We start from the raw sequence: 11652 nt of genomic DNA, 5'->3' as shown, positions 1-11652 counted from the left end.
AAAACTGGGGAGAGAGAGAACCGGAGGAAAGGAGACAGGGGAATGAAGATTGGGGAAGGGGGGTTTAATGGAAACCAGAGAAATTGATTTTAATGCCATCTGATTGGAGGGTTCCCAGACAGAAAATGAGGTGTTCTTCTTCCCATTTGTGGGTGGTCTCTGTCTGGAAGTGCATGAGACCATGGACAGGCACGTCAGCAAGGGAATAGGATGGGGAATTGAAATGGGTGGTCATTGGGAGATCCACACTATTGCAGCAGGCACAACCTGAAGTGCTCAATGAAGTGATCTCCAATTCTGTGCCCAGCCTCTCTCCGAGGCAGAGGAGACCACAACGGGAGCATCGGATGCAGTAGAGGACCTCTGCAGATTCACAAGTGAAGTGTTACTTCACTTGAAAGGACTGTTTGGGGCCCCAAATGGTAGTGAGGGGGGAGGTGTGGGCGATCACAGGAGTAGGTGTCAAGGGGATGATTGGTAGGGAGGAGTGGATGAGCAAGTCACAGAGGGAGCGGTCCCTGCAGAGAGAGGAAAGGGGAATATGTGTCTGGTGGTAGGATCAAGTAGTAGGTGGCAGGTGACAATATGTTGTTTAAGGAGGCTGGTAGGTGAGGACAAAGAGAATCCTATCCTTGTTGCACATGGGGGTAAGGGCAGATGTGCTGGTAAAGGAGGATCTGTTGATTGAAGAAGGAGGTCATCGCTGATTATCCTAGATCAGACAGAGACTAGAGGTTGTGATAGTACAGCTTCTATCACTAATGTGTCTATGTCTAGATTGTAGTGTAGGATGATTGTGATTGGCTGAGAGCATAGCCACGCCTACTGGCAGTTCTTAAAGGGTTGCCTCTGGACTGGTCGACCTACAGTCTTCGAGTTAATAAAAGCCTTGGTTTGAATCCACAAACCTTTGATTCTTATGGTGGAATTGAGAGAAGGGATTCCTTACAGGAGACAGGGTGGGAAGAGTAATTTCTGAACATTCCAGACTGTACTTGGATACTGATCAATGAATGATCAATAGCAACAAAAATGAAAATTATACAATCCCTTGCAATGATTAGCCAAATTTGAATAATCAAGGAACCAAGTTAAGATGACTGGTTTGTGCCGCACTAGAAGACAGAAGGTTTCTGTTGATTAGCAAGTAGTGTCGGGCGGGGGGTGTTGTATTTGATGAAATTCAGAAGCATTGCTTTGATGCGACAAGAGGTTAAAGTTTTGAACCTTTTCCCAATGCCAGGAGGATTGCTGAATTCCCGCAAATCTGAAACTCACTACAATAGTGGTGGGAAGGACCCGCCCCTTTGAAGGCAGAGATTTCTACCAGCCTGGAGGTTAATGTTCAGATCAGTGTGAAAGCAGGAACACGGAAGAGTAGAAACGAGCAACAGCTGCTTCAGCCTAACCCCAAAGATCTTCGACCGTCTCTCAGCATTTCGAATTGTGCCGTGCGTGAGAGAGCCTGGGTGCCTCGCCATGAACGCCGCGTCCTAAGGTGAGACCCTTCGATCTGGAAACCACTCGCTCTGTCGAGGGGTGGAAGCACCCTGACCCAAAACGCGTTGGTTTGGCGAGTGCACGCAGGGTGTGGAGCGAAAGGAGGCAATAGGAGGATCCTTGTTTTCGCAGACAATGTGGATTATGCAAGAGAAAATCTGGTGGCAGGGCAGTACGGCAAACCTTGTCCACTCGCATTCAAGGCGAAGAAAATCAGAATAGAATTTTGAAACCGCGATACATTGAGTTTGCCCCTTGTGGCTGTAAATGTAATTTTATGAACACACGACTGTGATGCCAGCTGTTCTGAAGCAGTCCCAAATTAGGGTAAGGATGTTGCAAAGGGAGCAGTCCGCCTGGGGGAGAAAAATGGGGTGACTGGAGGCAGGAAGGGGGTGAGATCTCACTTTGGTAGATTTTCAGTCCCTCGGCCAATTTGAATACTCGATGTGCTTTGTCCCAAGACCTTGCGGATTGAGGCTTTCCCACTCGGGGCTTACTCACTGTTTAATAGCAGCTTCGAGTTTGGTGTTTGTCGTTCTCCTTGGCGCCCTTTGGTATTTTTCTGGCGAGTAGAAATATAAAGTGAAAGTAGAATGATCATTTTTTAATTTCAGTATCATTTTAATATTGTCTGACCAAAAAAAGTTACACCACTGAAATTACAGAACATAAAACAATAACAGGCCCTTCAGTTCATACATCTGAGCCCAACAGGATGTCCAAATCAAACTTTAAAAAAAAATGCTGCTTGCACTTGCTATCCCACATATGTCTGTCTTGAAGCTCTTTCAATGCCATATTGTAACGTTTCCTCCTTTACTCCTGGCAAAACATTTGCCCAGCACATCTTCTGTCGACTTTCTACCCCTCATCATAAACACATGTCACTTGGAGCATGACACCTTTATTCTGGAGAAAAGATTTTCACCTTCCACCTGATCAAAGCTTCTCATGATTTTATAAACCTCTATCAGGTCTCCCCCCTCACTCAGCCTTTGTTCCAGACAAAATAACCCAAGTTTATCCAATCTATCCTCTCTCTTTAAACCAGCAAACATCCTGGTAAACCTCTTGTGTAACCTTTCCAAAGCCTCCACATCATTCCTGTAATAACACTTGCATTGCAGCACTGACAGCCCATGATGTCGAGTTGGCCCTTCAAGAATTGAACCCTTCCCAACCATGCATTCATCATCCTCTTTTCTTGCATCCATTTGCCTATCTAAGAATCTTTTAAATGTCCCTATTGTTTCAGCCTCCACCACCACTGCTGGCAATGTATTCCAAGCACCTACCACTTTTCTTTAAAAGAAAAACCAACTTGCCTCTGACATCTCCCCTAAACTTTCCTTCTCTCACCTTAAAATAGATGTCTTCTGGTGTTTGCTATTGTGACCCTGGGGGGGGGGGGGGGGGGAATGGTGCTGCCTGTCCACCCTATCTATACCCCTCATAATCATATGTACCTCTAAGTCTCCTCTCATCCTTTGCTTCAAAGAGAAAAGCCCTAGCTTGGTCAACCTTGGTTCATAAGACATGTTCTCCATTCCATGTACCATCCTAGTAAATCTCTTCTGCACCGTCTCTAAAGCTGCTACATTCATTCTGTAATGAGGTGACCAGAACTCCATGCAATACTCCCAAGTGTGGTCTAACCAGAATTTTATAGAGGTGCAACATTACCTCACAACTCTTGAACTCAGTCCTCTAATAATGAAGGCCAGCACATCATATACATTCTTAACCACCCTATCAACTTGCATGACAACCTTGAGGGATCCATGGACTTGGTCACCAAGATTCCTCCACACTGTTAAGAATCCTGCCATTAACCACATACTTTGTCCTCATATTAGACCTTCTAAAGATCACTTCACACTTGCCTGAAATTGCAATTTCATCTGTCTACCCAACTCTGCATCCTGTCTATAATCCCATTGTAACCAATGACAACCTTCTACATTGTGCACACCTCCAAACTTCATGTCATCTGAAAACCTAATGACCCACCCTTCCACTTCTTCATCAAGTTGTTTATAAAATTCTCAGCAGACATCCCAGAACCGATCCCTGCAGAATACCAGTAGCCACTGACCTCCTGTCAGTATATGTTTCATCTACTACCACCATCTGCAGGCAAACCAATTCTAAGTCCATGCAGCCAAGGTTCCATGGATCCTATGCTTAACTTTATGAATAAGCCTACCACGGGGAACATTGTCAAATGCCTTATTTAAATCTATATGCACCTCATTCATTAAGCCTGCCTTCATCAGTTTCTTTTGTCACCTTCTCAAAAACACTCAGGCTTGTGAAACATGACCTGCCCTTCACAATGCCATGCTGTTTATCACTGAGAATCATCTTCAGTTCTCTAAATGCTCTTAAATCATTGTTAGGATTAAACTCCATCTGCCATTTCTCTGCTCATGTCTGTTAATGCAGAATTGTGAATGTGGCTCAGTTGTTAATACACCTTTCCCTTGCCCCCAACACCCCCCCCCCCCCCATCAATTCCCGATATAACTCCCACTGCTTTGGAAAAGCAGTCAATATGTTAAAAGATTCATCCCACCAAGAGCACACACTCTTCACCCACCCAACCCCTCTCTTGTCACAAAAAAATTCTCAAGTGTGAAATCATGCACCACCAGATTCAAGGACAGATTCTTTCCTGCTAATATCAGACTCCTGAATGAACCCCTAAGGTAGTAAAATTATGTTGTCTTTGCTTCATACTCACTGATCTTACTTGTTGTACTATGTATGAAATGTTTTCTGGTCTGCTTGCAAAGCAACCTCTATCAATGAAGTTTCAATACATGTGACAATAAACTTGAACTTTCCTTAGTAATGCACTAACCTGATTTGGGATGTATTACCATTCCTTCATTATTGTTGAATATGCATTGAAAACTATTGGATAAATAACACACTTTATTCTGTCTCTCCTTGTAGCATACAAGGCATCATCTTCAATTTCCAGGAACCCTTTTTTACCACCTCCATCACTTTCCCTCATCCCTCTGACTCCCTTCTGTTTGCTCCCCAGCCCCTTCCCTTGCTTCTCTTATTAGAGAGCATCATTCTCAACCTTCTGCCCCCTTCCTCTATTATTTCTCAGCTGCTTCCCCCTCCTACAAGTATCCACCTATAATTTGCTGGCCTGTTCTGCCACCCCACCAACCCACCACTTTCTTATTTGCACTTCTACCTGATTTTCAGCGTAGCTGAAGAAGGCTAAGACCCAAAACATTGACTGCCTATTGCTTTCTGTCAGTGCTGCATAAACTGCTGAGTTATTCCAACACTTTTGTGTACTACACAACAGTAAATTAGTATGTTCATACTCAACAAATTAGTTTTTAAAATTGCATGCCCAATTAGACAAGTTAAAATTTTATTTATAAAAAAGGTTTAAATGTAATGATAGTTCCAGAAGAGAGTTTTGTATGGAGTAGAAATGGCATGTGAAGTGCTTTCATACTTTCATAGATGTGAATTTCTTAGATTTGTGAAATTAAATGTTGAGATCTTCCTTTAAAGCCTATAGCTTTCATGGACTGCTTAATGATTCAATTTGTATCAATTAGAACATCTAAAATCTAACATGTTAAGATGATTATTATATCTTTTTATCCAGACCTGCAATTGTCCTTGTAAATGCCAGCAAATATCTGATTTTTGTTAAAATAGAGAAATGCATCATTTACTGGCTGAACTTACCACTGATTTTCTGTCCATATGCTTGGAAATCTACCACTAAACCTGTACCAGTTAATTAAATCTAGTTTAGAAGGGTCGAGGATTCACTTGAATGGACAGGGATGGGTGTAAGGCAGAAGGGTTTTAATTAAAGAATCTAAACTTCATTTTTATATTTTTATTATTCTAATGTTTGTGAATTTCAGGGCCATTAAGCGTGTGCCCAAAATATTCGCAGATTTCATTCATAAGCTTTTTTTTAATCGGCCTTTCTTGGGCCCTTTTCTTCAGGTTTGCCCACATGACAGGTAGTACACATGCAGGCCTTGCTATTTTTCAATCTAGATTTGCCTTTCACAGATTCATCCTTCTAGTTAGCTAATATGCACCTCAACAGGTGGAGTGTAGGTTTCTTGTCACATGGAGAAAATTATTGATTGTGTTTTCCTTCCATTAAAAAAAGACGTGCATCTTCACAAAGCTCTTCAAGCAACACCTATATTTTGTGCCACTTCTCCAAAGCAGATAAAATGACATCTAATTTCCACTCCCAAATGCAACAATAAGATGTATGACTTGAGGCAGTGCAAGAGAATTGCCTTTGTCTTGCCTCTGTTGCAGGGAGGGTGGGACCTGTACCGACAGGACGATTTGCACCTGAACTGGAGGGGGACTAACATCCTTGCGGTAGGTTTGCCAGAGCTGCTCTTGGGGGTTTAAACTAGATTTGCAGGGGGATGGGAACCAAAGTGTTAGAACAGATAGTGAAGTGGGGGAGGATAAAGGAAATGTGAGGACTGCATGTATAAACAGAAATCAAAGGTGATAGAAATGTTCTCAGATGTATTTATTTCAAGGCAAGGAGTATTGTTGGAAAGGCAGATGAATTTAGGGTGTGGATGGCATGTGGGATTACAACATTATTGTTATTAGTGAGACTTTGTTGCAAGAAGGGTAGGACTAGCAGCTCAATGTTCCAGGGTTTTGTTTCAGACACGATAAAGTGGGAAGGATGAAAGGGGGGAGGAGTTGCATTGCTAGTCAGGGAAAATATCACAGCTGTGCTTAGACAGAACAGCCCAGAGGGCTTGTCTACAGAGCCCGTAAGGGTGAAGCTGAGGAATGGGAAAGGTGTGACCACGCTGATAGGGTTGTATTATAGTCCGCCCTTAGAGAGAATTGGAGGAGCAAATCTGTAGAGAGACAGCAGACAATGTAAGAAACAGAAAGTCATGATTGGATATTTTAACTTTCCACATATTGACTGGGACTCCCATACTGTAAAAGGGCTGGATGGCTTGGAATTTGTCAAATGTGTTCAGGGAAGTTTTCTAAATCCATATATGGAGATTCCAACAAGAGAGGATGCAAAACTTGATCTCCTATTAGGGAACCAGACAGGTCAGGTGACAGAAGTATGTGTAAGTGAACATTTTGGGTCCAGTGGCAATAATGTCATTAGTTTCAAGTTCATTATGGATAAGAATAGGTCTGGTCCTCGAGTTGAGATTCTAAATTAGAGAAAGGACACTTTTGTGGAAATGAAAAAGAGTGGATTTGGGATGTTGTTTTCTGGAAAGGGTGTGATCAGTAAGTGGAAGGCCTTCAAAGGTAAAATTTTGAGAGTGCAGAGTTTGAATGTTCCTGCCAATATTAAAGGCAAAGTTAACAGGCGTAGGGAACCTTGGTTTTCAAGGGATATTGGCAATCTGGTTAAGAAGAGGAGAGAGGTATTTAGCAGGTATAGGCAACAAGGAGCAAATTAGGTACTTGAAGAGTATAGAAAATGTAAGAAAATACTTAAGAAGGAAATAAGGAAGGCAAAAAGAAGACATGAGGTTACTTTGGCAGATAATGTGAAGGTAAATCCAAAGGATTTCTACAAGTATATTAAAAGTAAAAGGATAGTAAGGGATAAAATTGGTCCCCTAGAAGATGTGCAGCCTCACAAGCTGGGGGGAGATTGTAATTTTAATTTTTTTTTAATTTATTTTTGCAACAGTGAAACGATCAATTTGAAATTCTGAAAAAGGAGAGTTGTATCTCTGGTGGTAGAAACCAGATAAGCCGGGTGTATTGATCACTGAGACTAGTGGGTTGGAGGGAAGAAAGGGCTTGGGGAACTTGGTTCTTTCTCTATCAAAAGCAGAGGAGAAGATGTGAGGTTGTGGTTCATTGATGAGATGTGGTCAAGGACTATGTCCTCTACATGGGGAAGGAGACCATGGTTCGGGAAGACTGCTTAATTGGCATTCAACATGATCTGGTCCCCTTATCAGAGAGATTCCCTTTGTTTCGACCATTCACCTTCTGTACTATTCTACTACTTGCCCAGTTCTCCATTTTCTGTTTTAATTTCAGATTTGCAGTAGCTATAGTTTGTTTGCTTTACATAGTGGTCAGGATTGGATAGGTATTTATGAAGTAGTAATACCTGATGAATAGCCCAGACCCATAAAGTTGGTTACCTTTTACTTCCAATGGATGTTGTGTGACCTGCACATTTGTATACTGTAGTCATTTTAGTACTTGGATTCTGTGCAGTATTATGCTGCTCCTCATAATTATCCTTGAGAGTTTGTCATCTATTGTATAATTAAGTAAATAAGCTCTAAACAATTGGAGCAATTTAAAAGAATGCAAACTGAGACCTGTTGCAGTTCCAATTTTCCATTTTGTGGTCCATAACTATTAACTGTACTCATCTGGTAGAAATGAAACTGAATGGGAGGTGGAAGCATTGATGTTATTGAGAATCTTGGGTTCTCCAGTGCCTCTGCTGTCCTGCTTTGTTCTGATATTAAATTGCTATTATTAGAATTCCTCCAGGAAAAAAGTGGGTTCCAATTTTGCTGCTTAAATGTACAATATTTTTGTTGCTTAAATATGTCTATAAATGCCATCAATCAATCAACATGCAATGTCAACCGAATATCTGAAGAGTTTGTGGATTGAATTAATGTGCTGGGTGAATCTAGGTCTCTAATGACCACTTCTGCCTTCCTTCAGCGGGGAAGAGCAGGATTCAGTCTCCTTGACTCATTAGGTTGTTATGAGCCCAAAGGACCCCAAAACCCAGCAGCGATAGATATTCACCATGACAAATAGTTACTTAAACAAAAGTTGTTTTTAATTATCTTTAAACATGAAAACAGAATCAAACTTTAACTTATCTCTATTAACTTAACTAAACCCAACTTAACCCCCTTCTAATTCTAAGTGTGCGTGTATGTGATGTGTGTGTAAATGTAAGAAAAGTACTTTGGTTCACAGTTCAATCTCACTTCTCATTCTTCCAAGTTCACTGGTTGCAGGCAATTCTTATACTGTGCACAGAATTTAACATGTATAAAGTTCACCAGGCTTTGATGCTCGAAAGGTAAATGTTTACTGCTCAGGAAAGTTCTTTAGAGGTTTTACAGAGAGAGATTTGTTGTTCCAGGATTTCCACAACTGAGGTAGCACCATTAGTCACCTCAATGTCTCACTGATGAAACTTGCCCCATCAGGGTTCTCCAGATGATAACCTCTTTCTTTCAGGTAATCACTGAGTTCCTTTCTGTTCCACTTATTCCAAGAGAAACATCAGACAGATAGCACTTCCAGCCATCCGCCACTCAGGAGCTTTCTATTTCTAACAAGCTTCTCCTGCTTGTTTCAGCCGTCTTTCAATGTCACGCACACACTGGCTAAGAGAGCTTGCTTCTCTCTCTCTCTCTCTCTCTCTCTCTCTCTCTCTCTCTCTCTCTCTCTCTCCCCCCCCCCTCTTACACAGAAAGCCCATGTGACTCTCTCACTTGCAAAACCCCCCCACCTTCAGCAAACAACAGAAGTTATCCTTCTTGGTCAAGCTGTTGTCTTCGGTGATCTTTCTGTGAGCACTTTGTAGAAAAGTCAGAAGCCTTGTAATCAGCCAAAGTGTCTCCCATCCAAACAATAGTCCATTCATTTTATGACATCATTTCAATTAGCACCTACGTGTGAAATGTGTGTAGCATTCTCCATAGTTTCTGTAAAGTTCAATGAATATGAATTCATCAGTATTTCAAATAAGATATGTTTTAAAATGTGTGTATGTATGTAATCTACTCTAATTTTACCAAATTCTCTCAAATATACATTCCATTACAAGGCTACATTCATTGTCTTTCCAGAAAGATGCTTTCTCCTTAGATCTCAATTGGAGAAAGCCAGGAGTGGGAGAGCAGTAAAGTTTGATAGAAGGGAGAGTTTCATATGTCACCATCATTAAGATCTACCATGCCTTCATATTCCCTGGACTAACTAGTATAGTTGTGGGTATGTTCAAGATTCAAGATTTTTTATTGTCATATAATAGTGTGACAGTATTTAGAGGTGGCTTGGGAGGAATTGCTAGAGCAGCTCTCACACACACACACACACACACACACACACACACACACACACACACACACACACACACACACACACACACACACACACACTTCAAAACGCGGAATTTTTGCAGGTTTTTTGCAGAGTGCCTTTTGCAGAAAGAGCAACCAAGTTGCAGAATACAGCTGGCCTGGGAGAGCATGTGATCTTTGCAGGCACAGGGAGAACAGTTTTGCTCTCAGAGAGGGAGGGAGTGAAACAGAGAGAGAAAGAGTCACAGAAATCAGTTCCAGAAGGACAAAGCAAGCAAACCTTTGGAAGGCTGTCTGGTCAAAGGAGAAGACTGGCTGTCTGAGGTGACCTGAAAAAAAGAGGATCATCTGGAGAACCATGAAGGGGGAAAGTTTCATCAGCAAGACTGATTGGAAAGGAATCGGGTGTGGATGTCCTGGAACAAAAAGAATCTCTCTCTGAAAACCAGCAAGAACCCTCCTGAGTGGTAACCATTTGCCTGTTAAGCACCAAAGACTGGTGAACTTTGTTAATGCTAACTACTGTGCCTGCAACCAGAAAGATTGGACTGTAATCCAAAGAACTTTTCAAATCTTAAATATACATTACACACACCTGCATTTAGTATTAGAGGGGGAATTAAGTAGATTAGGTAGGTTAAGTAATAAGTTAAAGTTTAATTCTGTTTTCTTGTTCAAATATAATTAAAAACTACTTTTGTTTAAGTAACCCTGTGTTGTGGTTAATATCCATTGCTGCTGGTTTTGGGGGTCTTCTGGACTCCGTAACAATAGTACAAAAAAATGTAATATTGCATAAAATTGCCTTCTGCTTGCCATAAGGCAGACAAAGAGTTGCCATTGGTTTTGCATAATGCCCCTTAGAGAAAGAGAGTTAGAAAAGCCTTTTTTTCCAGTAAAATTCAAGGCCCTATCAGCAACACATGGGATAGATGAATGTCTATCCAGGTTTAAAACCATTAGGGCAGCTTTGATTAGTTTTTAATTTGTTGACAGTCCACGAGAATATGTATATTCTCTTGGATAGTATTTAAGAACCAACTTGTTGAGTACAGCCTCCTAGTTTTCTGCCTTCTCATGTCAACTTCTGATGTAAAATATTTTCTAATGTGTACCTTCCATTCCATGGTGCAGTATACTGTTAGGATTTTTAATTCAATCCACTTTCAATCTTGTATCTAGTGAAAATATTTTGGAATTTTGGTTAATTTGATAAATTTCAATTGTACATTTTTAAATAATGCCTGCATTTTATACATTATTTATATGTATCTGCGTAATCTTTAAACAATGTGATTTTGAAACTTGCATTTTAATGGAACATAAGAGCACTATTTATTTAAATTTGGAAAGATGCTTTTTGGGATTTTTAAAAAGTTTATTGTATATTGATGAAAATATTTTTGGACCAGAAGTCTTCTCTTAGTTTTGCTTTCAAAGAAAGGTGAGTGTTTTTTTTTCCCTAACCAATATTTTTCCCTTGTCTAAAATCACTAAATGGAATGTTTTGTGTTTCTGTGTTTACTGCTTAAATTATAGCAGAGACTCCATGTGTTCAAATACATTTAGTTAATTTTAAAGCTTTTATGAGTAATCTTGAAGTTGTGATTTTAATTTTCTTCAGCGAATTGGATTTTTTTTGCAAGTATCTCTTGATGTATTTAATAAATTTTGTGTTTTTGGACAAGTTAAATTTCTCAACATTTAAGAATCTTCCCAACGGTTACCAATCAAAACTAATATTGAATTGATTCAGTTAGGACTGACTGTGGAAACTGCATTAGATTTCAGGAAATAAATGCATTGAACTTATTTTAAATATTCTCACTAGGTCTTGAAGCCAGGAATGTGTTGAAACTACAGCATTTGCAGAGAAAAAGGCTAAAGCCACAGGTTAAACACAAAAATTGTAGATGCTAGGATCTTGAGCAAACAATAAGCTGCTGGAGAAACTCAATGAGTCTATTCATGGTTGAACTGCTCGGTGAATGTTTTGGGTCAGGACCTTTTATTCGATTCTAAAGTTGGAAGAGAAAATATCAATTATATTGAGGGA

At 40.4% G+C, this 11652-nt stretch overlaps 1 protein-coding gene across 6 annotated transcripts in view; it reads left to right on the top strand.

Annotated features, from left to right (window-relative positions):
* Positions 1–951: 951 nt before the first annotated feature.
* The window catches only part of sytl5 (synaptotagmin-like 5), a 179840-nt gene continuing 169139 nt past the window's right edge, over positions 952–11652 (top strand). Inside the window, exon 1 of one of the 6 annotated variants that reach the window (XM_069889408.1) lies at positions 952–1498. The gene's annotated coding sequence lies outside the window, so the exon portion shown is untranslated. Of the gene's footprint in view, positions 1499–1724; positions 1828–11652 lie in introns of those variants that run through there. The other 5 variants (XM_069889405.1, XM_069889409.1, XM_069889410.1 and 2 more) reach the window with 5 other exon arrangements.

The sequence above is a fragment of the Narcine bancroftii genome, chromosome 7, assembly GCF_036971445.1.
Source record: "Narcine bancroftii isolate sNarBan1 chromosome 7, sNarBan1.hap1, whole genome shotgun sequence".
Classification (NCBI taxonomy): Eukaryota; Metazoa; Chordata; class Chondrichthyes; order Torpediniformes; family Narcinidae; genus Narcine; species Narcine bancroftii.
The sequence above is the reverse complement of the archived record's forward strand: the minus strand, read 5'-3'. Positions and strand labels throughout refer to the sequence as shown.